At 40.0% G+C, this 27,360-nt stretch overlaps 1 long non-coding RNA gene across 1 annotated transcript; it reads left to right on the top strand.

Annotated features, from left to right (window-relative positions):
* Nucleotides 1-24,999: 24,999 nt before the first annotated feature.
* Nucleotides 25,000-26,806, top strand: LOC145062427 (uncharacterized). The gene is made up of 2 exons (XR_013687556.1): nt 25,000-25,279; nt 26,534-26,806. It is a non-coding gene; the product is annotated as an uncharacterized LOC145062427 (long non-coding RNA).
* The last annotated feature ends 554 nt before the right edge of the window (nt 26,807-27,360 follow it).

Below are 27,360 nucleotides of genomic sequence, written 5' to 3'. Positions count from 1 at the left end.
CGTGGAGCTTATGGACAATCATCTTGAGGCCTTTAGGGCCGGGATAGTTTCAGGACAGATTGGGGCTCGTCTAGAGCCTGATTCTTATGAAGTTCAGGGATCCTTCAGGGAGGGAGATTCCATTTATAGCTTTTTCCATCAGGGGACAGGAGTGAATGGGGCACCCTGCCTCTAAGTGAGACCTCTGCATGATTGGATAGTTGAGGAGGTTTTGCGAGCTATTCGCGAGAAGCTTCCCGATAGGGTCGTGAGGATCACTGATAGGTTGATCGAGAAGCTTCAGGATCAGGCAGCGGTTGTTCAGATGATGGATGGGGTCGATGAGGTAACGCAGGAGCAAGAGATGAGCAGGGAGTCGGAAAGGAAGAGGAAAACGGATAAGACACAGGAAGCCACAGGTTCGGGCAAGAGGCCCAAGGGGTCGGATTTAAGATCAAGGGACTATCAGAGCAGCAGTCGATGCGGGAAGTGTGATAGGACGCACAAGAGTGTGTGCAGGCGTAGAAGTGGTGGCGATGCTGGATGTTTCAGGTGCGGCCGAATTGGCCATTCTAGCAGTGATGGTACTGTTACCATCACCCAGGAACTTGATCTGATATGTTTCCATTGTAGTCAGAGGGGCCACAAGAAGGCCCACTGTCCGAGTTTGTATACAGCAGGGCAGGTGCCAGCTCCTGCCCCTGGGACTTCGAGAGCCACCAGCAGACATCAGGGTCGGACAAGGGCGCCCACAGCTCGGAGCAGAGTATTCCGGTTGATCTCATCAAGGATTCGAGCAGCACTGGATGTTGGGGGTACGTATATTTTTCCTTCATGTAAATTATTATTGAAGATATTATTGTTATATTGTTGCATCGATATTAATAAGCATATGTGTTGGGATATTATATTACCTGCTTGTGACTGAGTTTTATGCCATCTGCATACTTTGGAATTAGAATGGTAAATTGGAGGTCGTCCCCTTTAGATCAGGCTACTTCAGATACGGTGAATGTAGTATGTATGTGTAAGATTCTGTAGTGCCTCACTACTTTCGGAAGGTGTCATTCGGGTATTGATCAGTTATAACCTCAATAGTGTCGATTTAAAGCTTCTAGTGAAGTAGCTAGCGGGTAGTAGCAAAGTGAGATGGGGATGTTTACCTTGAACGCAAGTTCTTGGGATGCAGTCACTAAAGCAAATTCAGTGAAGGATTGAAGAGTGCTCGGTTAGTTAACAGGAATGGTTCAGATCTGGTAACGATTAGTTGGAGCGCCAACAGAGGTAAACGTGGGCGGGCAGCGGATCGCCCCTTTTCATGGAAGGAAGGTTGGGGAATCCTTTCGACCAGTGAGCAGTAAGGGTTAGCCGGATCCAAGTGGGGGAGAACCCTCCGAGTATACAAGGGTAAGAGTACACAGATCCAGAATGAGTACGTGAACTCCGAGAAGGAAAGATAGTAGCACAACGATTGATGAATTAAGGAGTTCAGGGTTGGGAGTTTGAGGAACTTCCCAACAGTTAGTTCATGGGATCGATATGGTTAGTAGCTGGATGGAAATTCAGGTTGGAGGACCGCCTGTAGGATTTTAGTGAGTCGGAATGAAGATTTTGGGAATGGTTAGCGAGAGATGCTTTCGTGTTAGTAGTCAGTGGCAGAGACAGCACGCAGAGCATGGTAGAGCGGCGGGAGAGCCGCAACATTTTCCAGCAGCAGTCAGATAGTAATAGAGTGTTGTAAGTCTGGGGGGGGGGTAGCCGTAGCATTCACTAGTAGTCAGATAGTAGTAGAGTGTTGTAAGTCTGCGGGGGTAGCCGTAGCATTCACTAGCAGTCAGATAGTAGTAGAGTGTTGTAAGTCTGCGGGGGTAGCCGTAGCATTCACTAGCATTCAGATAGTAGTAGAGTGTTGTAAGTCTGCAGGGGTAGCCGTAGCATTGACTAGCAGTCAGATAGTAGTAGAGTGTTTTAAGTTTGCGGGGGTAGCCGTAACATTCACTAGTAGCCAGATAGTATTAGAGAGTGTAAGTCTGCGGGTTTAGTTGTAGCATTTATCAGGTGGTAGACAGCATGAGCGAGTTGTTTGGACGCGGGGGAAACAGTAGTACCCACCAGTTCGGGTGCAACAGTGAGGATATGGGAATCCACGGGTTAGATTTCGGATTTCCCAAATGGTTCAGTTATGGTTAAGCTGGTGATTTGACAGTTGGATCGTCACCACAATTATGAGATCAGGGAAGCAGTGGACCGCTGGGGTTCGTTTATGTTAAGGGCTACCGTTAGTCTGGGAGCCATCATTTTTAGTCTTGGATTTGATGATGTCAGGATGTGACGTTTGGACCTGATCGGTGGATCGGGAGGTTGTTAGAGCCACAGTGTCAGGATAACTAGTGGAAACTAGTTCCAGAGAAAGATTTCGTTTAGAAGTCGTGGGAGCGACTAAGTGAGGAGTCCTTGGACTCCACAATTGAGTTGTAGCTCGGGGTTGCAGATAACTGACAGATGATTGGAGACCAGGAAGGTCTTGAGATATTTTGGGAAGCAACCATATAGCAGTTCGGTGTTTCAGGCATTTCAGTGTTTCATGCAGTCAGTGTTTCAGACAGTTTAGTGTTTCAGGCAGTTCAATGTTTCGGACAACTCAGTGTTTCAGTTAGTTCAGTGTTTCAGTCTGTTCAGTGTTTCAGTCAGTTCAGTGTTTCAATCAGTTCAGTGCTTCAGGCAGTTCAGTGTTTCATGCAGTTCAGTGTTCCAGGCAGTTCAACGTTTCAGGCAGTTCAGTGTTGAAGGCAGTTCAGTGTTTCGGTTAGTTGCAGTGTGATGGTCAGTATTAATCTTGTGTTGGGTTGCAAGTGCAGGCAGATTAGTTGGAGTAGCAGTGCGGGAGTTGTCAGATAGCGTTCAGAAGGGTATCAGCAAGAACTTCAGCAGTGCAGGTGATTTTCCTTCCAGTAGGAACGGGTCTACAGCCACAATGCCGACCCGTTTAGTTAGCAGTAGTTCCGGACCTCGGTCTGATGCAGTAGTTCAGTATGCTTGGTGTCTCTATGATTCAAGCATGTTTATGTGTTATGTGTTCCGGACTTCGGTTCGATGCAGTATGCAGTATATGTGTTTATGCTAGTTGATATGTGTTTATGCTATACTATGATCAGTCAGTCCCGCACTTCGGTCCGATGCAGGGGACAAGGTCCCAGTTAGTCCGGGCTTCGGCCTGATGCAGTTTCCGGACTTCGGTCTGATGTAGGGGACAAGGTCCCAGTTAGTCCGGGCTTCGGCCCGATGCAGTTTTTGGACTTCGGTTCGATGCAGGGGGCATGACCCCAGTTAGTCCGGGCTTCGGCCCGATGCAGTTTCCGGACTTCGGTCCGATGTAGGGGGCAAGGCCCCAGTTAGTCCGGGCTTCGGCCCGATGCAGCTTTCGGACTTTGGTCCGATGCAGTGGGCAAGGCCCAATATGTGCTTTATATGTTATTGTATGGTATGTTGTAGATTGGGGGAGCTCACTAAGCTTTGTGCTTACAATTTTCAGTTTTGGTTTCAGGTACTCAGTTTTCAAAAGAGGAGCTCGAGAAGATTGTAGTGCAGACACCATAGCTAGTCATCATGGGATGTTTTACTCTGATAACAAGAAATATGTTTTGAACTAATACTCCAGATTTACGTTATGAATTATGTTATGGTTTGAAAATCATGGTTTAAGTAATGTTATTTAAACGAAATTTTTAGACTGTATTTTTGGGATGTTACATAAATAATCACTAAAATTTTGAACATTATAAAATAGACAAATATTTTCTGTTCCTTTCAAGTATCGCATAATCCATTTGACTGTTTCTTGGTAAGCCTTCATGGGATTGTTCATAAATCTGCTTACTACATTAACTTTATGAGCCATATCAGCTCTAGTACAAACCAAAACATGTATGAGATATCAAACCACACTTAAGTATGAAACCTTTCCCATGCACCCCTTTTCCTCATCTAATATACCAGTCTTATGATCAAGTTTAAAGTCTGATGCAGTTCTGATTGATGTAGAATGATTGCAATGCCTTCTCAATATTTTTTTTGAGAAACATATAACAACCCCGTCCTTCTCCAAATGCCCATGCCCGATATAATATTCTTCGTTGTATCTAGATCTTTAATTTTTTTCAAGAGGTTTCAAGATTTTGGTTTCAATAACAGTTTATATATATATATATATATATATATATATATATATATATATACACACACACACACACATATATATATATATATATATATATATATATATATATATATATATATATTGGTCTTGAATATGCCAAGATATTTAAGATAATAAACGATACATCTTAGTTATCAATGTACAACGAATGAGAAGGCAAACACGCAACAAGTTGCGCCGCTAAGCCTTTTTGTATGGTAAAGTCAATTCTTTTGAAGACTACATCCATAGATCTAGGGGATATAAAATTGCTATGCATGATTCATTGTACTCTACTAAGATGCTCCACTGCATCCGTCGCAAGGAAACCAAACGTATCAAATGCAAATGGTATGAACACGTGTTGATTTTCCATGCACGCTTTCTGAAACGATCTAAAATACGACCCAAAAATTTTTGTTTTAATATTACTGAAAATCAAATCACATATAATAAAACCATGGAATAAGTAACTCAAATGTCATATTACTATGTCAAAAAAATTGTATCAGTCATAATAACATCCGAACTAAAACTTCCAGGATAAACTGAAGCTGTGGTGTGTGCGATGCCATCATCCCGAGCTCTTCCCTTTGCTTGCGGAAGTACCTGAAACCAAAACTGAAACTGTAAGCACGAAGCTTAGTGAGCTCCCCCAAACCACCACATACCATACAATAACACATAAACAACTATTGGACCTTGCCCACCGCATCAGACCGAGGTCCGGAAACTGCATCAGACCAAAGTCTGGAAACTGCATCGGACCGAAGTCCGGAACTAACCAGGGCCTTGCCCTCTGCATTGGACCGAAGTCCGGAAACTGCATCAGACCGAAGTCCGGAACTGACTGGGACCTTGTCCCCTGCATCAGACCGAAGTCCGTAACTAACTGCAACGGACCGAAATCCGGAACTGACTAGGACCTTGTCCCTTGCATCGGACCGAATTCCAGAAACTGACTGAGTATAACATAACATAGCATAAGCATATCAACTAGCATAAGCACATATACTGCATACTGCATCGTACCGAAGTCCGGAACACATAACACAAAGACATACTTGAATCACAAAGACATCAAGCACACTGAACTATTGCATCGGACCTAAGTCCGGAACTACTGCTAACTAGACAGGCTGGCATTATGGCCATAGACCCATTCCTACTGGAAGGAAAACTCACCTCGTAACGCTGGCTGCTGAGATGCTAACTCTAAAACTGACTGACTGCTGCTCCGGAACTGTCCGGCTACAAATCCCAAAAGCACTAGATCAGGTACTGATAAATGCCCTCAGGGTAAAATGACTATTTTACCCCTGGTCAAAGTCAACTCTCTGGTCAAAGTCAACTTTCAGTTGACCGGACTCGCCGAGTCCCTCCATTACTAACTCTGACATTAACTCACCGAGTCCCTTCCCCACTCACTGATTCACCTTAAACTCACAAATCGAGGAAAGACGGGGGACTCGCGACTCGACTTGTCGAGTCCGAAGAACAACTCGCCGAGTCCTAAACATGCAGATTCCATACAGTCGTTTCTAATCCATTTCAGAGCATCTAACTCCTGGTAATCTATGAACATACGGTGCGACCCATCCTTCTTCTTCACAAACAGGATCGGGGCTCCCCATGGTGAACTACTCGGTCTGATGAAACCCTTGTCTAGCAGCTCCTGCAGCTGCGTACACAACTCCTGCAGCTGCGTTCACAACTCCTGCATATCCGGAGGAGCCAACCGATACGGTGCCTTGACTATCGGAGCCACACCGGGAACCAAATCAATCTTGAACTTAACCTGTCTCTCTGGAGGTATCCCAGGAAAATCCTCCGGGTAGTCTCGCACTACCGGTACATGGTCGACTGTCGCCTTGCCCTTCTCTCGGGCATCTAAAACGTAGGCGACGAACCCTGCGCAACCCTGCTGAAAGTAGCGTCTTGCTCTCGCTGCTGAGCAAAGAATCAGTCCGCACTGTGGCCTCTCGCCCTGGATCACTAACTCTCCCCCACTAGGGGTGCGGACCCTCACTTGCTATAGCTCACAATCAATCACCGCCCCATTGGGGCTCAACCAATCCATACCCACTATAACCTTATTCCCTTGCAGAGGAATGGGAACCAAATCCACTGAAAACTGATCATCAAATAACTGCAGCGAACAAGCTCTATGTACTCTCGCGACCCTGACGGTCCTGTCATCAGCTATCTCAATCTCGAGTGGACAATCCAGCTCCCCGGAGCTCTGCTAAATCTCTTGCTAAGCGCAAGCGAAACAAATGATCGGGTAGCCCCCGAATCAAACAAGACTGTAGCTGATATGCCGTTCACAAAGAACGAACCTATATATAAAAACATATAACTATAAGAAACAATAAAAAATAATAAAGATATGAAGGGAAAATACATACCCGTCACCACATCAGGAGTCGCTCGCGCCTCCTCTACTGTCATCTGAAAAGCTCTACTCTTTGCCACTGGCACCTCACTTCGGCCCTGACGGCCGTTTGTAATCGTCAATGTTGCAGGGGCAGGTGCTACCACCTTCCCTGCGGCTGACAAACTCGGACACTGGGACTTTTTATGTCCCCTATGATTGCAATGGAAGCAAATCAGATCAGATGCTGCGGTAACGGTGGGAGTAGCTGTACAATCTCTACTCATATGCCCGGTTCGGCCGCACTTGTAGCAACCGGGACTCCCTGCCTTGCACGCCCCATCGTGCAATCTCCCAAACTTGCCACACCGACTGTGGCTCTGCTGTCCTCTAGATCTGTGATCTAATACCTTGGGCTTTTTCCCGAACTCACTGTGCCAGATACTGTCTCTGGCTTCCTCTTCTTCTCCATCTCTAAATCAATCTCTCTCTCACGAGCCCTAGCAATCATGTCATCTAGTGTTTTACAGCTGGATCGGCTCACAAACTGGTGGATATCATTCCGCAACATCTCATGATATCGGGCCTTCTTCATTTCCTCATCAGCTGCGTACCGAGGAACGAGAAGAGCCCTCTCCCTGAACTTGGCGGTAATCTCCGCCACTGTCTCTGTAGTCTGAGTAAGATCCTGAAACTCCATGGCTAACTGTTGCACCTCAATGAATGGTGTAAACTCGGCTCTAAACCTGGTAGTAAAATCAGCCCAAGTTATAGCATTAAGTGCTGCGTCATCCCTGATGACATTTCCGATCTCCTCCCACCAATCTCGTGCCCTGTCCTTCAGAAGACAGGATGCTAATCTGACCTTGTCCCCATCGGGACATCTGCTAGTGCGGAATGCATTGGAGACATATGCCAACCACCTGGTACTCACTATGGGGTCCTGCGCCCCATGATAGTCTGGAGCTCCACAAGCCCGTAACTCCTTGAAGGTGAGTATGTGCGACCCCATCATGGCCGCCACCTCAGCACGGAATGTGCTCAACCTCTCGTCCATCAACTCTAGAATACCCTCCTTGATCGAACCGAAGATCACAGGAGTCTGCTCAAGTATGGTGTGAGTAACCTCTGAGGTGAGGAACTCTCTGGTCTGCTCGACCCCCGAGCCTGATCCCGATCCCTCACCGGCTCCTGAATTGCCGACTGCTGGCCTAGGGCATAAAACCACCATTATGAAAACACATCATAATAAACGTCAGAAATACTGATATATCTCGAGGGATCACTATTAATACAAGTTTCTAGGTCTCATCTCATCCTTCCTTGATTCAAGTACGGATCCTCTGCTTTCAGTAGTACGGGCCCATACTACCTTCCACATCTATCCGTACTTTCCTCAAGAACTGCCTCGACTCCACCAAGTCACTACTACTGCTAGTGTTCTCTGCTACTCTCATCCTAGGCTTGCCCTACAGAAATCTATGACTCAACCAAAACCAATCCTCAGTTGATGAAGGCCTCTTTGTAATGCCAATTAATCATCACCTGAATAGCATCACATGTGACGAGGCTCAGATAATCCTTCGAGTAAAAGAATCGTTCCTACAACGGTTGGACTCAAACAAGAGCTGCACAGTAGGGCCAAATCCAGGATTATTCAACCCTGATCACATGTGATGTGACGTATTCACCTAATGGCTAACTCCCACCACTCGGAGTCCCACAAAGCATAAAGCAAGCAGCATTCGGACACAGGAACTACTCAAGCAATTCTATTCTCATAACAAGAAATTGTAATAGCATACAATGCTAAGCTCATAATATCAGGCATAACCTAAATAGGCCATCCTACTGCTGTCTACTCAATACTAGCATGCAATTCTCATAAATCTGGAACACATATAGCAGGCACATAAGGCATCCTCCTAGATCCTTAGTCCTATTCTTGCATGCTGTTCTATTGAAACTGAAACTGATAATCATAATATAAACTTGTATGGGTAATTTGGGAGTACTTACTTGAGCTCGGCTGATCGCATGTACCACACCCCTTTCTCGTTTTCAAAAACTCTTTTCTTTTTTAAGTCTCTTTTTCAAAAAAATTCTTTCGAAAACATTTTTCTTTTGAAAATCCTTTTACTATTCCCTTAGTTTGAGTCCAGTCACACCCGTAAGTGTGCCTGAATCCCTCAAACCAAGGCTCTGATACCAACTTGAAACGACCCAAAATACGACCCAAAATTTTTTGTTTTAATATTACTGAAAATCAAATCACATATAATAAAACCATGGAATGAGTAACTCAAATGTCATAGTACTGTGTCAAACAAAACTATATCAATCATAATAGTTGGAATAGTGTCTAAGGCTGCAACTATATTAGGCAAGTATTTGACCCGGTTGTGCATGGTCCTTTTGGGTTGCCTTCACCATAGCAACTTGACAGGATGATTTATTATGAGAGAATAAATATTATTAATATATTATGAGAATAATATAAGGAATAATAATTTTGTTATTTGATTAATATAAGTCATAAATTAATTAGTATTAATTTGGTGACTTAAAGAGATTAATTAAATATTAGGGTATAAACTGTCAATTGTTTGATAGTTACACTTTAGACTGTAAATCCTTATTGGATAGAGGTTGGACGAATTCTAGAGCTAAGGATAGCTCAAAATCGTCCAAAGGCTATCTATGGGAAGGATATGGATTGCTTTGAGGAAAGATTATCCAACTAGGGTTTAAGCTGAAACCCTTAAGGAGTCTACAAGTATAAATAGACCCTCTGGCCAAGGGAATTCAGATCTCATCTAAGGAAAGAGAACCCCTGGCCAAATTTCCTCCCCTCTCATATCTCTCAAATCATCCTCCTTGCTAGTTGGTGTTTGTAAGCCATTAGAGGAGTGACAATTGTAACTCTAGAGCTCCAAGACAACAAGATCAAACAAGAGATTGAAAGGTAAACTTCTAGATCTATTTTTGTGTTGTTCTTATACCTAATTAGTCATTAGAAGTCTTGGATTCAAAGCATGTTTAATTAGAAAGCCTAGATCCAAGCATTAGGGTTTTGCATGCGCACATAGGAAAGTTCTTATGGCTAAAACCCAATATTGTTATAAGAGCCTAGCTTGGTTTCTATTAAATTGTTGCTTGTTTGTATGATTCTTAACTGCAAAATTCGATTTTTATGTTTCTGAGTCATGGACTCGGCGAGTCCCTTGGTGCACTCAGCGAGTCAAAGCGTCAAGAATGGCCAGATTCGGGAATTCTTGATGATTATCTTATGGAAACTTACCTTAATCATATTAGATCAACCCTAATCCAATTTTTTGATATATATGACTATAATCTTGATCTAATTAAAGATATTTATCAACTAATAAAATATTTAATTTCCTTATATGATAATTAATTAATTATTTTGATTAAATTGGTAATTATCTTATAAGAAATCTTGAATAAATCAAATATAGATAATTATGGAATTAATTGTTGATTAAAATTATTTGTTATTTGATCCTCCATGTTTTAAATGTTTTAAAACTTGTCCTCAAGTTTTGAAATTTATGTTTTGTGATTAAAAGTTTTAATTTAGACAATTTAAATTTCAAACCCTAGATTTTAAAAGTTTAAAATACAACCCTATACTAGTATAATATTACAAGATTAATATATATATATATATATATATATATATATATATATATATATATATATATACATATATATATATATATATATATATATATATATATATATATATATATATATAACTAAAATTCTAGTCTTACCGTTAGTAGGCCTCATTCACGAAGCCGATCTATAAGGTGGGTATAAGGTTACGGCCTATAAAATGGCGCTTAATGGGTGTACACTCACACCCACCGCTTGCTTGATTGGTGGATGGTCGTTAGCCAAACAGGTAGGATAGGGCAACCTCATCCTCTCATTAAAAGTATAATAAAAAATATAAAGTAACTACATATTTTTAAAATTTCCTAATCTTAGTTACTTTAGGAAAAGTGAATTGATGCAATCCCATGAAATTACACTTTGCACCCTTGCTAAGAAGTTAGTGGAGCGTGTGTGGTTTACCGGCACACTAATTGTTTCTAAGCAAAGGTGGCAAAGGGTGATTCATTGTTTATCATAGTTCGATGGAGCGTGTGTGGTTTACTGGCACATCGAATAGGTGATCGTTACAATGAAGGCACCATGTGAATTTGCATGGTAATTCACACCCGCTTTGTGATCCTCGGTATCCGAGTCACAAACAAGAGGGGCATATCGAGGTTTAAACATGCCATTGAATAGTTTCAATGAATCTCATCCGAACCTAGGAATTCTCAATACATTTAGGACTTAAAGTTATCTTTTGTGGTGGAGAATTAGTGAATCGTCATTCACTTACCTTCATATTATTTGCATGTTGGATTATGACATCCCTTTTCTAATTTGTAAATATTGTTGTTGGATCCTAGCCCTAATTTTTCTTATTCGGTGATAATTAGGGATTCATATTCTAATCTATCTTTGTCCTTTCTATTTGTAGATGTCGAACGCAAACAACGCTGCTGCTAGTTCTTTCACATTGATGAGCCTTTGTCAAAATGTCACTTTCGATGGGACGAACTTTAGCGAATGGATAAGATACATGCGCACCATTGCTCGCTATGATGATAAGGAGTACGTCCTCGATGAGAAGCTCGAGAAGATTAACCCTGAAATCGCTACTCCGGCTGAAATGACCGCTTTTGAAACTCATGAGCGCGATGCAACGAAGGTACATTGCATCATGATAGCCACTATGAACTCCGAATTCCAAAAGTCCTATGAGGACATGTACCCGTACAAGATGCATCAAGACTTATTGGAGAGATACCACCAAAACGCAAGACAAGAGCGTTATGAGATTTTCACTAACATGATTTCCACTAAGATGGGTCATGGAGAGTCTCTTACCGTGGACCTACAAAAGATGCAAAGGTATGTCGACCGCCTTCGCAAGTTGAATGTTGACTTTGGGGAAGACTTGGCGATCGACATGGTGCTTCACTTTTTGCCTCCGAGCTACAATCAATTTAGGATGACCTACCACATGAACAAAGAGGAGGTCACCCTAAGCAAACTACAAGGTCTCTTGGGGGTCGCTGAGAGCAACTTCAAGGACAAGTCTGCTGCACCAACTCCCAATCCATCCGCTGCTCCTGTCTTGGCTATTGGACAAGGAAAGGGAAAGAAGAGGAAGGCTTTGTCTAAGAACTATCGCAAGGTTAAAGCCCGAGATGGTGCCTCTTTTAGTGGGACAAAATTTGATCCTGCTAAGCCCTGCCCTAACCCAAAGGGAGGCAGAGTGCCACCACTGCCACAAGATAGGACATTGGAAGAGAAGCTGCCCAGAGTACCTGCAAGCCATCAAGGAAGGAAAGATCAAGCCGTCTTTCGCAGGTATATACACAATTAAATCTAATGAATCATCTCACACTATTTCTTGGGTTCTTGATACCGGTTGTGGTTACCACATTTGTTCTAATGTGCAGGGACTAAGAAGAAATAGGGATGTGGAGGCTGGAAGAATAAATCTAATCATGGGGAACAGAAGATCGTCGCTTGTGACCAAGATTGGAGTGTATTCTTTAGTGCTTAGGAATAGTTTAAGTTTAGATTTGAACAATTGTTTCTATTCGCCAGAAATGGCTAGAAACATCATTTCATTTCATGGTTTGTTTAGACAAGGTTTTAGATTTTCTTTTAATAATGAGAATGGTTCTATTTTAGCTTATCTGAATGGTGTCTTTTATTTCGAAGCTATACCATGTAATGGAATTTATGAAACTGTTATGATTGTTGATAACTTAGGAAATGATGTTTTGAATATAGATTCTTCCAATAGTATGGATAGGGCATCCTTGTGACATTGTCGCCTTGGACATGTCAACAAGAAACGCATAGCCCAACTCCAAAAGGATGGAGTGTTGGAGTCATTCGACCTTAGGGAAGATGACACATGCGGGTCTTGTTTGCTTGGAAAGATGACTAAGTCACCCTTCGCAGGTTCTTTCGAAAGGGGTGAGGGTCTGTTGGACCTAATACATACCGATGTATGTGGACCATTTAGATCAACCATGAAGGATGGGAACCGCCTCTATGTGACTTTTACCAATGACTATAGTAGATATGGGTATATCTACTTAATCAAGCAAAAGTCAGAAACTTTTGAAAAGTTCAAAGAGTTCAAGAATGAAGTGGAGAATCAATTGGGCAGGAAAATCAAGCTGCTTCGATCCGATCGAGGAGGAGAATACCTAAGTCTTGAATTCCACGATTATCTCAAGGAGTGTGGAATAGTTTCACAATTGACGCCACCTAGGACACCACAATTGAATGGTGTGGTAGAAAGGCGTAAATGAACCTTATTGGATATGGTTCGCTCTATGATGAGTCGTGCTTCACTACCTATCTTTTTTTTTGGGGTATGCCTTAGAGACTACCGCCCATATCCTTAACCGAGTCCCTACTAAGAAGGTTGCCAAAACACCTCACGAGATGTGGATAGGGAAAGCTCCCTCGTTGGCACATAACAAGGTTTGGGGTTACGAGGCTTTCGTAAGACGAGATACTCACGACAAGCTCGAACCTCGAAGTGAGCGATGTATTTTCATCGAATACCCACAGAAATCCTTTGGATATCTCTTCTATAGACCGAAGGACAATGTTGTCTTTGTTGCGAGGAGAGGAGTTTTCCGAGAGCGAGAGCTCATAGGCCAAGGAGACAGTGGGAGGCAAATCGAGCTTGAAGAGATTCAAGAGTCGATAGATGAAGGAACCTCTAACGCTGACACTCAACCCGAGGAGGAAACTCCGGTTGAACCAATTGACGAATCATTACCTCTTAGACGTTCCGATAGAGTTAGAGTTCAACCCCAGTTTTATGGTTTTCATATTACTACCGAAGGGGACATGTATATTAGTGATGGTACACTAATAAATCTTGATGAACCTAATAGCTATAAGGAAGCCATGGAAGGCCCGGAGTCTGCAAAGTGGAAAGAGGCAATGGATAGCGAGATCCAATCCATGTATGATAACCAAGTTTGGAATTTGGTTGATAATGTGCCCGGACATAAGACCGTTGGGTGCAAATGGATCTTCAAGAAGAAGACCGATGTGGATGGAAAAGTACACACATATAAAGCGCGATTGGTCGCGAAGGGCTTTACTCAAACTCCTGGAGTTGACTATGATGAGACCTTTTCACCAGTTGTGAAGATAAAATCTATTAGAGTGATGCTAGAGATTGCCGCATTTCATGATTATGAGATTTGGCAAATGGATGTCAAGACCGCTTTCCTTAATGGGAAGTTGGCTGAGGATGTCTACATGGCTCAGCCAGAGGGGTTTGTGGATCCGAAGCATCCGAATAGAGTGTGTAAGCTTGAGAAGTCCATTTATGGACTTAAGCAAGCATCTCGCAGATGGAATCTTTGCTTCGATGAGAAAGTCAAAGAGTTTGGATTTGTATGAAGCGAAGATGAATCGTGTGTATATGTCAAAGCCAGTGGGAGTATAGTAAGCTTTCTCGTTCTATATGTCGATGACATATTACTCATAGGAAACGACATCCCGACTCTGCAGGAGGTTAAGTCTTGGCTCGGGAAGTGCTTCGCTATGAAGGACCTCAGAGAGGCTTCCTATATTTTGGGAATAAGGATAGTGAGAGAAAGAAGTAAGAGACTAATAGGACTTAGTCAGAACACTTACTTAGAGAAGGTACTAAAACGCTTTAGTATGGAAAACTCGAAGAAGGGAGAATTACCGATACAAAGTAATGCCAAGTTGAGTAAGACTCAAAGTCCGAGTACCGAAGCTGAAATAGCAGAAATGAGCTGAGTACCATACGCTTCCGCAGTTGGCTCTATCATGTACACTATGACTTGTACTCGCTCTGATGTAGCCTTTGCTTTGAGCATGGTTAGCAGATATCAAGAGAATCCTGGCAGAACCCATTGGATTGCGGTGAAGAATATCCTTAAGTACCTTCGGAGAACGAAGGAATGGTTCTAAGTCCTCGGAGGGAGTGATGACTTGAAGGTGCGAGGGTATAGTGACGCTAGCTTTCAGACCGACAGGGACAACTACCGTTCGCAGTCGGGCTGGGTCTTTACCCTGAATGGAGGAGCAGTGACTTGGAAAAGTTCCAAGCAGGAAACCGTGGCTGATTCAACGTGTGAATCAGAGTACATTGCAGCGAGCGAAGCATCGAAGGAGGCCATATGGCTGAAGAACTTCATTGGTAACCTTGGAGTTGTACCTGCCATAAAGGAGCCCATGGAGATTTTCTGTGATAATGAAGGAGCGGTTGCCTTGACCAAGGAACCGAGGGATCATGGTAGATCACGACATATCGATAGAAAATATCATTTTATTAGACATCGTGTAGAAGAAGGACAACTCGTAGTGAAGAGGATATCATCAGAAGATAACCCAGCAAATCTGCTTACAAAGGGACTGAGTAGGGTTAAGCACTTGCAGCATGCTAGGAGTATTGGGCTGAAGGATGATATTAGCATAGATTAGATAGCATTAGAAACGTGTAATAGATAAATGTAATTAACATTTGATTATTAAATAAAGGAGTTTTATTTATGAGTAATGTTACTATCTTATGTTAATTGTTTAACTATTGTTTCACTTTGCATGTTTTGACTTCCAGAATAATTGAATTTATTATGAATAATCGAATTATTCAAATAGTCCACAATCGTTCGTATGTTGGAAGTAGATATGAATGAAGATTGTCATGAATTGGTGTGTAGATTGTCTAAATGGTATTAGACATAGCAAAGGGTTGCTGCAACATTCATGAGTGCTTATGAACTGGTTTTGAGCATTGGAACAAACCCGTGCTTGCTGGAATCACCTTATGGAATATGATATAAAAGGTGATCGCAAGACGATAATATCATATAGTCTTAAAACCTAGATATATGGTTTATTATTTGTTAATTAGTTGTACATTGATAATGTGAAACCGCATCAGTAACTCGGTGTTATAAAACGCATTGTTGTGTATAGTTGTTTAATGAATAAGTAAATGCATATAAGTCGAAATTTATCTATAACTTTTATCCCAAGAAGGTAAAAGTGATATCTCGGCCGCTTGATGATTTGATTTGACTTATGTGCCGGGCCCGGTCAGAACTGAATTGATGTGTTCGGGATTAAGTTCTATGTCGAATAAATCGGAGATCGAGAAACCTAAATGCTTGACTAATCATTCCATAGAATTGTCAGCATGATATCTAACAGAGGACTGTATGACCCCTTATCTAAAGGACAAGATTGATTAGATCAGAGTTTGACAGCGTCTTTGAGAGCTACGATTGCAAATTAGATTGTACTTGTGCATATAGTTACTGGACTTACCCAAGTGGGAGACTGTTGGAATAGTGTCTAAGGCTGCAACTATATTAGGCGGGTATTTGACCCGGTTGTGCATGGTCCTTTTGGGTTGCCTTCACCATAGCAACTTAACAGGATGATTTATTATGAGAGAATAAATATTATTAATATATTATGAGAATAATATAAGGAATAATAATTTTGTTATTTGATTAATATAAGTCATAAATTAATTAGTATAAATTTGGTGACTTAAAGAGATTAATTAAATAAGAGGGTATAAACTATTAATTGTTTGATAGTTACACCTTAGACTGTAAATCCTTATTGGATAGAGGTTGGACGAATTCTAGAGCTAAGGATAGCTCAAAATCATCCAAAGGCTATCTATGGGAAGGATATAGATTGCTTTGAGAAAAGATTATCCAACTAGGGTTTAAGCTGAAACCCTTAAGGAGTCTACAAGTATAGATAGACCCTCTGGCCAAGGGAATTCGGATCTCATCTCAAGTAGAGAACCCCTGGCCGGATTTCCTCCCCTCTCCTCTCTCTCAAATCATCCTCCTTGCTAGTTGGTGTTTGTAAGCCATTGGAGGAGTGATAATTGTGACTCTAGAGCTCCAAGACAACAAGATCAAACAAGAGATTGAAAGGTAAACTTCTAGATCTATTTTTGTGTTGTTCTTATACCTAATTAGTCATTAGAAGTCTTGGATTCAAAGCATGTTTAATTAGAAAGCCTAGATCCAAGAATTAGGGTTTTGCATGCGCACATAGGAAAGTTCTTATGGCTAAAACCCAACAATAATAACATCCGAAATAAACTCCCAAGATAAACTAAAGCTGTGGTGTGTGCGATGCCATCATCCCGAACTCTTCCCTTTGCTTGCGGAAGTACCTGAAACCAAAACTAAAACTGTAAGCACGAAGCTTAGTGAGCTCCCCCAAACTACCACATAGTAAACAACTATTAGACCTTGCCCACTGCATCGGACCGAGGTCTAGAAACTGCATCGGACCGAAGTCCGGAACTAACCAGGGCCTTTCCCTCTACATCGGACCGATGTCCAGAAACTGCATCAGACCGAAGTCCAGAACTGAATGGGACCTTGTCCCCTGCATCGGACCGATGTCTGGAACTAACTGCATCAGACCGAAATCCGGAACTGACTGGGACCTTGTCCCCTGCATCGGACTGAAGTCCGGAAACTGACTGAGCATAACATAATATAGCATAAACATATCAGCTAGGATAAGCACATATACTGCATACTACATCGGACCGAAGTCTAGAACACATAACACAAAGACATGCTTGAATCACAAAGACATCAAGCACACTGAACTACTGCATCGGAGCCAAGTCCGGAACTACTGCTAACTATACGGGCCGGCATTGTGGTCGTAGACCCATTCCTACTGGAAGGAAAACTCACCTCGTAACACTGGCTGCTGAGATGCTAACTCTAAAACTGGCTGACTGCTGCTCCGGAACTGTCCGACTACAAATCCCAAAAACACTAGATCAGGTACTGATCAATTCCCTCAGGGTAAAATGACTATTTTACCCCTGGTCAAAGTCAACTCCCCGGTCAAAGTCAACTTTCAGTTTACAGGACTCGCCGAGTTAGGGCGCTGACTCGCCGAGTCCCTCCATTACTAACTCTGACATTAACTCACCGAGTCCCTTCCCCACTCACTGATTCACCTTGAACTCACAAATCGAGGAAAGACGGGGGACTCACGACTTGACTCGTCGAGTCCGAAGAACAACTCGCTGAGTCCTAAACATGCAGATTCCATACAGTCGTGTCTAATCCATTTTAGAGCATCTAACTCGTAGATCTAAGGTCTTGGGACTATCTGAACACGTAAAGTCGCTAACTTTACGTGTAACTAAGAAGAAATGAAGATATTTCACTCAAACTCTACTATAATGGGGTCAATAAGCCAAAATAAGACCATGGCTGCCAAAAAGGCGACCTCCTTGAGCTCCTGGAGCCCAAGAGAGGCTAGATCTGAAGTATAACTCAATCATAAGGCTTTATCACAAAGGATTTGGGGTTTTTGAGCTTAATACCAAAAATTTGGGGACAAACAAGATCTACTAGATCAATAAGCAAGATGGAGACTTTATTACCAGAAAAGATGACCATAAAGGAGTGTGTTCTGGATCTACTTCTTCTTCCTTGAACTCTTCAACCTTCTCCTTCTACTACTTGCTCCAAAATGCACCAAAAGTTCCTTCACAAAGCAACAATCACTCACACACTCTTTAAGGGGGCTAGGGTTTGGTAAGAACTGCTCTGAGGGTGATGGAGGTGGGGTTGGGGTGTATAAATGTGTTTAAATAGGGTGCAAACCCTTAAAATTAGTGCTTCATCCAGACAGGCGGACTCGCCGAGTCCCAACATATGGACTCTTCGGGTAGCCAACTCAAATTGCGTGATCATCCCGTCTCTACTCGACGAGTCGGGCTACAGACTAGTCGAGTACCCCTTAAGAAATAAAAATACTTATTTAAATTACATACCAGAAAATGGGGCATTACACTTTCTTATGTTTGGTGCCCTTGCATGTGACATCTGTTAATGCAGCCTGTCTCGCCGTGAAACCTCTGACTCTCAAGCCTACGAGAGGGATACCGCTGTAAGGTCTACACATGCATGTTTCCCTCCAACCCATCCAAAAATCAAAACATCAGCCGGTCTAAGGGCGAACCTTCCTTCTGTTGGGAAAGTCAAGAAATTCACATGAGCCTCTTTCTTGGCGGAAACCCCGCCATGCTTAAGTATTTTGACCCAAATATTGCTAACCATATCGTGCCTGTATTTGAACTTTGAGAGTTCTTTGCAATGAACTGCATGATCTCTAAAAGAGTCCAGACATGCCTTGCGGCACACGAGACATATCTCATTGTCTGGGAATATTGGAATCATGATTGGATATTTGAGGATGGTACGATACTCCACAAGAGACATATGTTGGCCAACCTCATCTATAGGGGATAGCTAGAAGAAAATCTTGAGCATGTGGTGCGCGTAAACACTGGAAAATTGCTTTCTGTCGAGCCGTCATGTTGAAATGCACTTCCATATCTTGGACAATTTTACTAAAAAAGGCACGCGCCAGTGTATTCTGGGATTTGGAGGGGTGTCCTTAGCAGTAAAACTGCTAAGGTAAATGTCCGAAAGCTTGTTATGAAGAGAAGCTAAGGCAAAAGCATAATCATAATCCATGCCATGAATGCTGCTATCCCATAAGATGTGGTCTTGCAATACCCAAGATCGGGCCCTTGAGGCAACAAAAGCGTATGAGGAAGCCTCTACTACCGAGTATAAACCCAAACCACCAAACCGAATGGGTAAGGAAGCAATTCGCCACTGTATGTTGCCAAAGAAAGGGCCACCACAAACCATAATATCCTCAATCGCTCCGCGCAACCCATTATCAAATAACAAAGCTGCCTACTCCATGTGAACGGATTGGCATGTCCTCAACCCAAAGAAAAGTTTCACAATACCCATACATGACCGAAGTAGAAGGAGCTCACTTTGCGGGTCAGACAATTGTGGAAGAAGGCGCATCAAATTCACAACGTTTCCAGCTCTCTTTATGGCTAAGCTGCTAATGAAATTAGCATCTCTACTAACAACTCCCCCGAGAAGTTTCACTCCCAATGGCGGCCTCCCGATGCCAACCGAGAATAACCCCTCATGCAACTTCCTACCATCACACGAGGGCCAAAAGAGCTCGGTTTTCTTGATATTCAATTGAAGGCCCAATTTTTGTCCCATAACCTTAATAATGATTAACACTTTAGCCACCTCCTCAGAATCTCCAGTAAGTGTGCCATCATCAAGGTACCATGCATGGAGAAGAAGCTTGAAATTATCTCTAATATTATGCAATAGCGGGTGCAACACAAGGGCAAAGAGAAGTGGTCCTAAGGGGTTTCCTTGTTGAACTCCAGTAGAAGACCAAATATGCGTGTCTCTTAGATACAACCTTGCTGCTTGACCGTATATGAATTCTACCCGCGAAGTTATAGAATGACACCTCAATCTGACCTTATTAAGTAATGTAGATCTGTTAACAAGGTTAAAAGCATTGGAGAAGTCCACGGTAAGCATGGAAAGAGACTCGTCATTGTGGTGCTCACTCAACACCATGTTGGCGCTATGTAATACAGCTTCAGCGCCACTAGACACGCCGAACCCAAACTGAAAATCATTGAGATACTTGGCCATTTCTTTACCAACACCTTTCATAGCCAGCTTAGAAACCGAACGTCTCCATATAGTGCCTACTACAATAGGTCGTATTCCCTTGTCAGGTTTTAAGAGCGGTGTAAGAGGAGCAAATGCAACAAATTCTGCCAAACTCGTAGGGCATCTTCCACCTAGCCATAGATTAACCACACAAGTAATAGCACATAGGAAGTCTTTGGCTATAACTGAACCTTCTCCACAAAGAGCATCTAAAATGTGTTGAGCTCTCAACCCATCTCGCCCACACGAGGTTCCTTTAGGGAATGATTTAATGCCCCCAATGACATTGTCAATATCCACCACAAGGGAAGGTATTGAACATATTGTACTCGACATGGATGGTGGTGGCTTGTGTGGATGCTTATCCTCCAATGCCTTCGTGGTAGCATCTATGTATGGAGCAACCCCCGAGGAACATAATACTTTCATTTTGAACTTACTTTCCAATAAAGCTTTCAAGCCATTAATTTTAACCATATTCTTAGCTGCAATTATAATGCCATCCAAGTATAAAAACAATTATATGTAGGAGCCATCGCATAATTTCTTCAAGTAGACATAATTATCACTTTGGTCTCGATCATAGCCAATTAGCCATGAGAAATCATAAATGAATCAAATCTTTTGTACCATTATCTTGGAGACCATTTTAAGCCATATAGAATTTTCTTTAACAAGGACATGATCTTTTTTTATCGTCAAGGAACCGATATGGTTGAGACATAACAATCTCGTTGTGACATAACATTTTTTTTAAATTTTACTATGAAAAATGCAATTTTGACATCAAACTACTCAAACTCCAAATTAAGTGCATTAACCATGGCCAATGAAACCCAAATTGTTTTCGTATTTAAGAGGAGACTAAAGATAATTCATATAATTGTTTCCTTCCTTTTAGGAACCTTTTTGACTTAAAAAAAACAATTCGGACCCTTAAGGTGATTGACCCATTTCATTGAACTTTTTTTAGAGGGCAACGGACTTTTGACTTTGTTCACATTCAGTCACTAATTTTTTTTCATTATCTATTTGCCACTGAACTATTGAAACTGTTCACATTTTACCCTTATGACCGGTTGTTACCAGTCGAAAGGGTAAAATGTGAACAATTTCAATAGTTCAGTGGCAAATAGATATAAAAAAGTTTAGTGACTAAACATGAACAAAGTCGAAAGTCCGTTACTCTTTCAAGTCGGACTAGTGGATCCATAAACAAAGTACGAACCCGTATATAAAACCTAGATGTGAATTCATTATGAAGGAATGTTATTGTTGATATTAATGACACATTTAATTAGTTTCCATAAAAAAGAGAATTATAATTATGGATATTATTTAATATACACACAATTATGAAAGTAATTTAATATCTATCTTTATTTAAATAAATAATTATTTAATTTTACTAAATTTCTATTGATGCATTGTAACACACAATAAATATAAGAAACATATGAACCTAACACTATATATATATATATATATATATATATATATATATATATATATATATATATATATGTATATATATTGCAAAGATGATTTTTAATGATATGTCATTTATATACATACTAATTCTAAACTCCTTGGTGCACAGTTCTTGCGTCCTAACGGTGGGTTTTTGCTTTTTCGTTTTCCTTTTTTCTTTTGTGGTTTACTTATTTATTTATTTACCTATTTTTTTTGTTATCTGCTTCACTTCATCTACATGTTGCCCACCGTTGACCCAATAAAAATAGGATTAGTGTGAATTAATTCAGTTTTAAGATGCTGGCTGTCCTGTGACTCCCACTGTTCATTTGCCAAACGTCTCATCTTCTCTCTTTTACCACCTAATTCCTTCACCGCCTATTGCTTATCATATCTCCATTCCTTCCTTTCTTCACTGATGCTCCTTCTAGGTATCTCCCAGCGCCTTCATCTGTATACATTATCCATCCTTTGACATAAACCTTACCACTCCCCTTCCACTTTCCTATCTTGATTGTTCCTCCTCCAACATCGGCGACTCCCAACAAGATTCCACCGCGCTCCAAAAAAACCCATCGTCTCTCTTTAAAGGCATCGTCAATCAATTAGGTTTGATACTGAAATCTTCTTCGAAACTGTTACTAAAGTTGATTTCTCATTATCACCTTTCAAAATATTCACCGATTTGAAATATGTTATTGCTGGTTGCTACTGGCGCTGTCGCGAGGCGGTTACATTTCCCTGACTCTGGTAAGGAAAAATCAGGGTTCGAGGTTTCTGATTTTGTAATTGCCAATCTTGATAAAAGTTAGGTCACTAAGAGCCTTTATGTCTCCATTTGCTCAATCTGTTTCTGTTCATTGATTTTTTTGCCAACTTTACTGATACCTTTTATCCTTTTAACAAAAGAAACAATAATTTAAGATGTGTTTATCTATGATTTTAGTTCAATACATATCGATTGAAGGCAAACGGGCAACAAGCTGCCCCGCTAGCCCTTTCTGGATAGCAAAACCAATTCTTTTGAAAACAACTTTTGTGGATCTAGGAGATATGACATTAGAATGTATGACCCGTTGGACTTTATTGAGGAGTTCCACCGCCTCTGGTGTAAGAAACCCAAATGCATCGAATGCAAAATGTACAAACATATGTTCATTTTCTATACATGCATTCTTGTGCTTTACCACTTTGCACGCAACGACGTTTAAAGCGGCATGCCCTGCTGTGAAACCCTAGCTCCCCAAACCAATGAGAGAAGAAACCCCAGTAAGATCCATGCACGCATGCTTCCCTCCTATCCATCCAAAGACCAAAATGTCAGCCGGTCTAAGTGTAGACCTTCCATCCTGCGGGTCCGTCAAAAAGTTCACTGGCGCTTCTTTCTTCACAAAAATACCAGCACGCCGACAAACATCAAAGAGAACATCCCGAACCACATCATGTCTGTACTTGAAACCAAGGAGCTCTCTATAATGAACCGCGTGAATATCTTCATAAGTTTTTGTTTTTGTTCATTTTGTGGCTTATCAATAACTTACTTTGAATTTGTTGATGGTATCAAGGATGGTGATCACGTGTTTGCTTTTCAGTTTGAATTTTATTTCTTCCCAGTTTTATAAAACCTTAATTTGTCCGGTGAAATGATTTCACAACAGGGCCAAAATCGATTGAAGAATGAATGAATGGAATTTCTCTAAGATGATGAGAAGTGCAAAAATCTGATTCAATGATAAGACTTATCCAGATTTTAGGAAATTATGGAAACTGGAAGCAAGTGCTTCAAGTCATTGAGTGGATGCAAGCAAGAGAACGCTTCAAGTCTAACAGGATAAGGTTCTCTCAATTTTGTTTTCTTAATAATATATAATCTGTCAAAGATTATTCATATATCTTATAATAATAATAATAATAATAATAATAATAATAATTATTATTATTATTATTACTATTATTATTATTATTATTATTATGTATTCTTAATTTCTTACTTTCACAAAAATATTTACACTGCTGCACTTGATGCACTTGGGAAGGCAACAAGACCTGTGGAATCACTGAATGTATTTCGCACTATGAATAATAAGTGTTTGGTTAAATGTCTCAATGAACAAACAAAAGTTAAAGTGTGCTTCAATTTCAAATATCGATAATTGAACTTGTTTCATTGAATATTTTTATCTGCTACATAATGTGGGATAAAGATTTACTCTTTTATTAGGAAGAGTTTGACTGCTAGCCCCATAGGTAGGTTTCCTAATACAATCAACATTAAAATATAGTCTCTGGATCCTTTCCCCTCACGTTTCAACTTTAATCGATTCACTTATTGTTGTTGTATACAATTGTGTCTAATAATATGCTATTATTATTGCTCAGCCAATTGGTGTATTCCTTTGAAGGATTCACACATAAAAGTTTCATAATCTGATCCCTCACATGTTGATATTTCAACCAGAAATCATTTGAATCCCTGAAGCCTGATATGCTGATTGTATTAGGAAACGTATCTGCACAAGGAGAAAAGTTAAGTACAAGCAAATGGTTCATTTGTGCTACAAGAATTTCACAGTTTGTTGGGTCCATTTCTTGACCTACCATACCATGTTGTTCCCGGAGATAGAGACAATGGAGAATGCAATGGCATTGGATTCCGGTGGTTATGGTGCATTTGAAATTGGTAATTGATAACTTGATTTTTTGTATATATTTTAGAAATCGTTTTCTTTTACTTTTAGCATTTTTAATATTCTTTTTGCACTAAATTGTTAGATTTATTGTTTTGAATATGTTTACTCGTTTAAGCTATTTTTGTACAGATTTGTACGAGCAAGATGATATTTTGGAGCATTGTCAAAGCCACATTGAATGCCTTGCAACCAAGATTGAAATCTCGTAGAAAAGTCCAAAAGCGAAAAGAAAAACAAAGCGATATAAATTAATTTTTCGGATTTTAACAGCTTTCAGTGGCTTTCTTCAAGCGATCAGACGAAGGGGTAAACGTTGTCCGATTTAGCTGAAATTTTACGAGCATCTTCCCAACTCGTTGATCTTGAATCTCACAAAAAATGAGCTGATTCAGACATTGTTGGGTTTTTGGTCTGATGAGCAACAATGCAGGTTGCTGCCATATTTAGTTTTGACAGCCCAATACACGAAGTCCAATATGAAGCCGACGTTAGTATTTTATGGCAACCCAATAGAGCAATTGTACAGCCCATTACTTAATACTTCAGCAGCCCAATTTATAAGTTGAGTATGAAGCCCATTTTGAACTTGTGCTGGGAATTGAATGCACAACAATCAAAAGATGCAGTAGGGCATCTCATTCATTTCGCCGGCAGAAGGAGTAGAGGGAGTGACGGCGCCTTTGATGTCTCCTCCTTTCTTTTCCTTTCTTATTTTTGGAATTCAAATAATATTATCATTGATTTTATTATCTTGTAATTAGTTATTTACATTAGATTAGATTAGGTTAATTTTTTGTATTAATACTTGGATTATAAATGAAGTTTTTTGGAGCAACAAGAAGTGACGATTTCATAAAGCTTTATCATCTTCATTTCTTAATCGGTATTGGTATAATTTCTATTATTTTATTGTCATTATTATTATCATTGTGTGTAGTTAGTTTTTATTTTCAATATTGGGTGAATCTATGGAATAATTAATTGATTAGGAGTAATTTGGTAGTTTGCTATGAAAATATTTTATAGTAGAACATCTATTTATGTTCATATGTCTTTAATCATGAGTTTAGATATGTGAATATTTAATTAGTTGATTAATTTCTTGATTACGTAATAAGTCTTCAAATTAACAAGCAACAAATGGCTTTTGTGATTGCTTTCCTTTCACACAATCATGAAAGTATTTTCTCCAACATAATAGTGAAAAGATTTTGACTCCTCTTGGATTTGGTGACTTTTAAATCTTAATGCTAGTTAATTTTCATTAATTACATGCTTCTTGAAAATTGTGACTTTAACTAAGAAAATGTGTTATGAGCTTCTCTAACCATTGTATTGACTAAGAAAAGTCTATGTGATCTCAAACTTCTTAGATTGCTATAACCAAATTAGCATCCATTAAACCCATTACACCACAAAATTATGATGATTTGTCAAATAGTTGAACTTGTGATTTATCCCAATATTGAAACGTTTTATTTTATAGCTTTTGTATTTTTCCATTTTAGTTATTTTTGCAAAATAGTTTTTATCACATTTAATATTATAAGAAAACCCCCTTCATTTTATAATTTATTTTATAGAAACTAAATACATAGATTTCATTCGAATCAATCCCTAGGGATTCGATCCCTATTACCGCTACTATAATTCAATTTTGTATGTTGTCGTATTTAGTTTTTTTTATTTGGTGGTCTCGACAGTTGACACCCACCAGTAATGTTAATTTTGTCTCACTTAATTTCGTGGTGTTGCTATGTTCTGCCTGTACTTTTTCCTCACTTTCCATTGCATGAAATAGAAAACAACAACTCAAGACCCGAACCATGTTGCTATGTTCTGCCTGTACTTTTTCCTCACTTTCCATTGCATGAAACAGAAAATAACTTAAGACCTGAACCATTAAAAACAAGGTAGAAAGAAATACAAAGATCTATTAGACTTTTAGTAGTTACAAGTTATAATATTGTATCTAAATTCTAACATAAATTTATTATTTTTTCTACCCAACATATTGGGGTTGGACCATATGAATTATCACAAATGCTTCCACCAAACGCAACTGAATATATCTTCCATGCTTTTAGGCCTAGGATGGTTTTTAGTGCACATGCTCAAAGTTTTTCTGATCGGATTCATGCAGATGGGACTCGGGAGATAGTTGTATGCTACTTCTGCCATTGTTAGCAATTGCAAGCTTGCTGGAAGATCTCATGTTCTACTGTTTTACATGTTTCTAAAACATGTTTCTATTCTTTCTGTTCATGTTAACTGTTCAAACAGCTTTAAGAAGTTGATATAGATTGGTCTCTGAAACTCATGAACCATTTGCTTTCACAAATCACATCACATGAAAATGACTTAAGTGTAATTTGTCACCTATGAAAATACAATTATTATTTATTGATGTTTCACATTCTTGAAATCCATATACCGGAGCAAAAGCACATGAAAGAAGTTAATGGTGGTCTGTTTAGGAACAAATTAATTTCAGGAGATGTATATATGCCATACGAGAATTTTGTAAATGGAATTGTGAAAATGTGATTGCTTTCCAACTCCGCAACTCCCGCAGGGTTCTTCCTTAGTTTATAATGAAATCTACATCAAAATATTAAAAAATTGCATTGATATACAATAATACATATAAGTCTTTTTATTGCAAATGTGAACGTTATCATGTGTCGTCATTTATAATCAAGTAGACATAAAATTATTAAAAATGATAATGATAATCAACTAGTCATAAAATTATTCCTTCATATTGACAATAAAATATAAAAATAGTTATGATAGAGTATATAATGTTTTGTTTATAAATTAAACATGTTGTATCTTTCAAAACATTAAATAACTATATATAAATCAAATTTTTTGTGAAACGTAGAAAAACTAGAAATACTACATATTAAGTAAAAACATAACTTCATTGAAAAAGTATAAATTTGCTTTTGTATTTACTTTTAGTTA

The sequence above is a fragment of the Lactuca serriola genome, chromosome 7 (assembly GCF_051521515.1).
Source record: "Lactuca serriola cultivar US96UC23 chromosome 7, Lser_US96UC23_V15, whole genome shotgun sequence".
Classification (NCBI taxonomy): Eukaryota; Viridiplantae; Streptophyta; class Magnoliopsida; order Asterales; family Asteraceae; genus Lactuca; species Lactuca serriola.
This window is presented reverse-complemented; position numbering and strand designations above follow the sequence as displayed.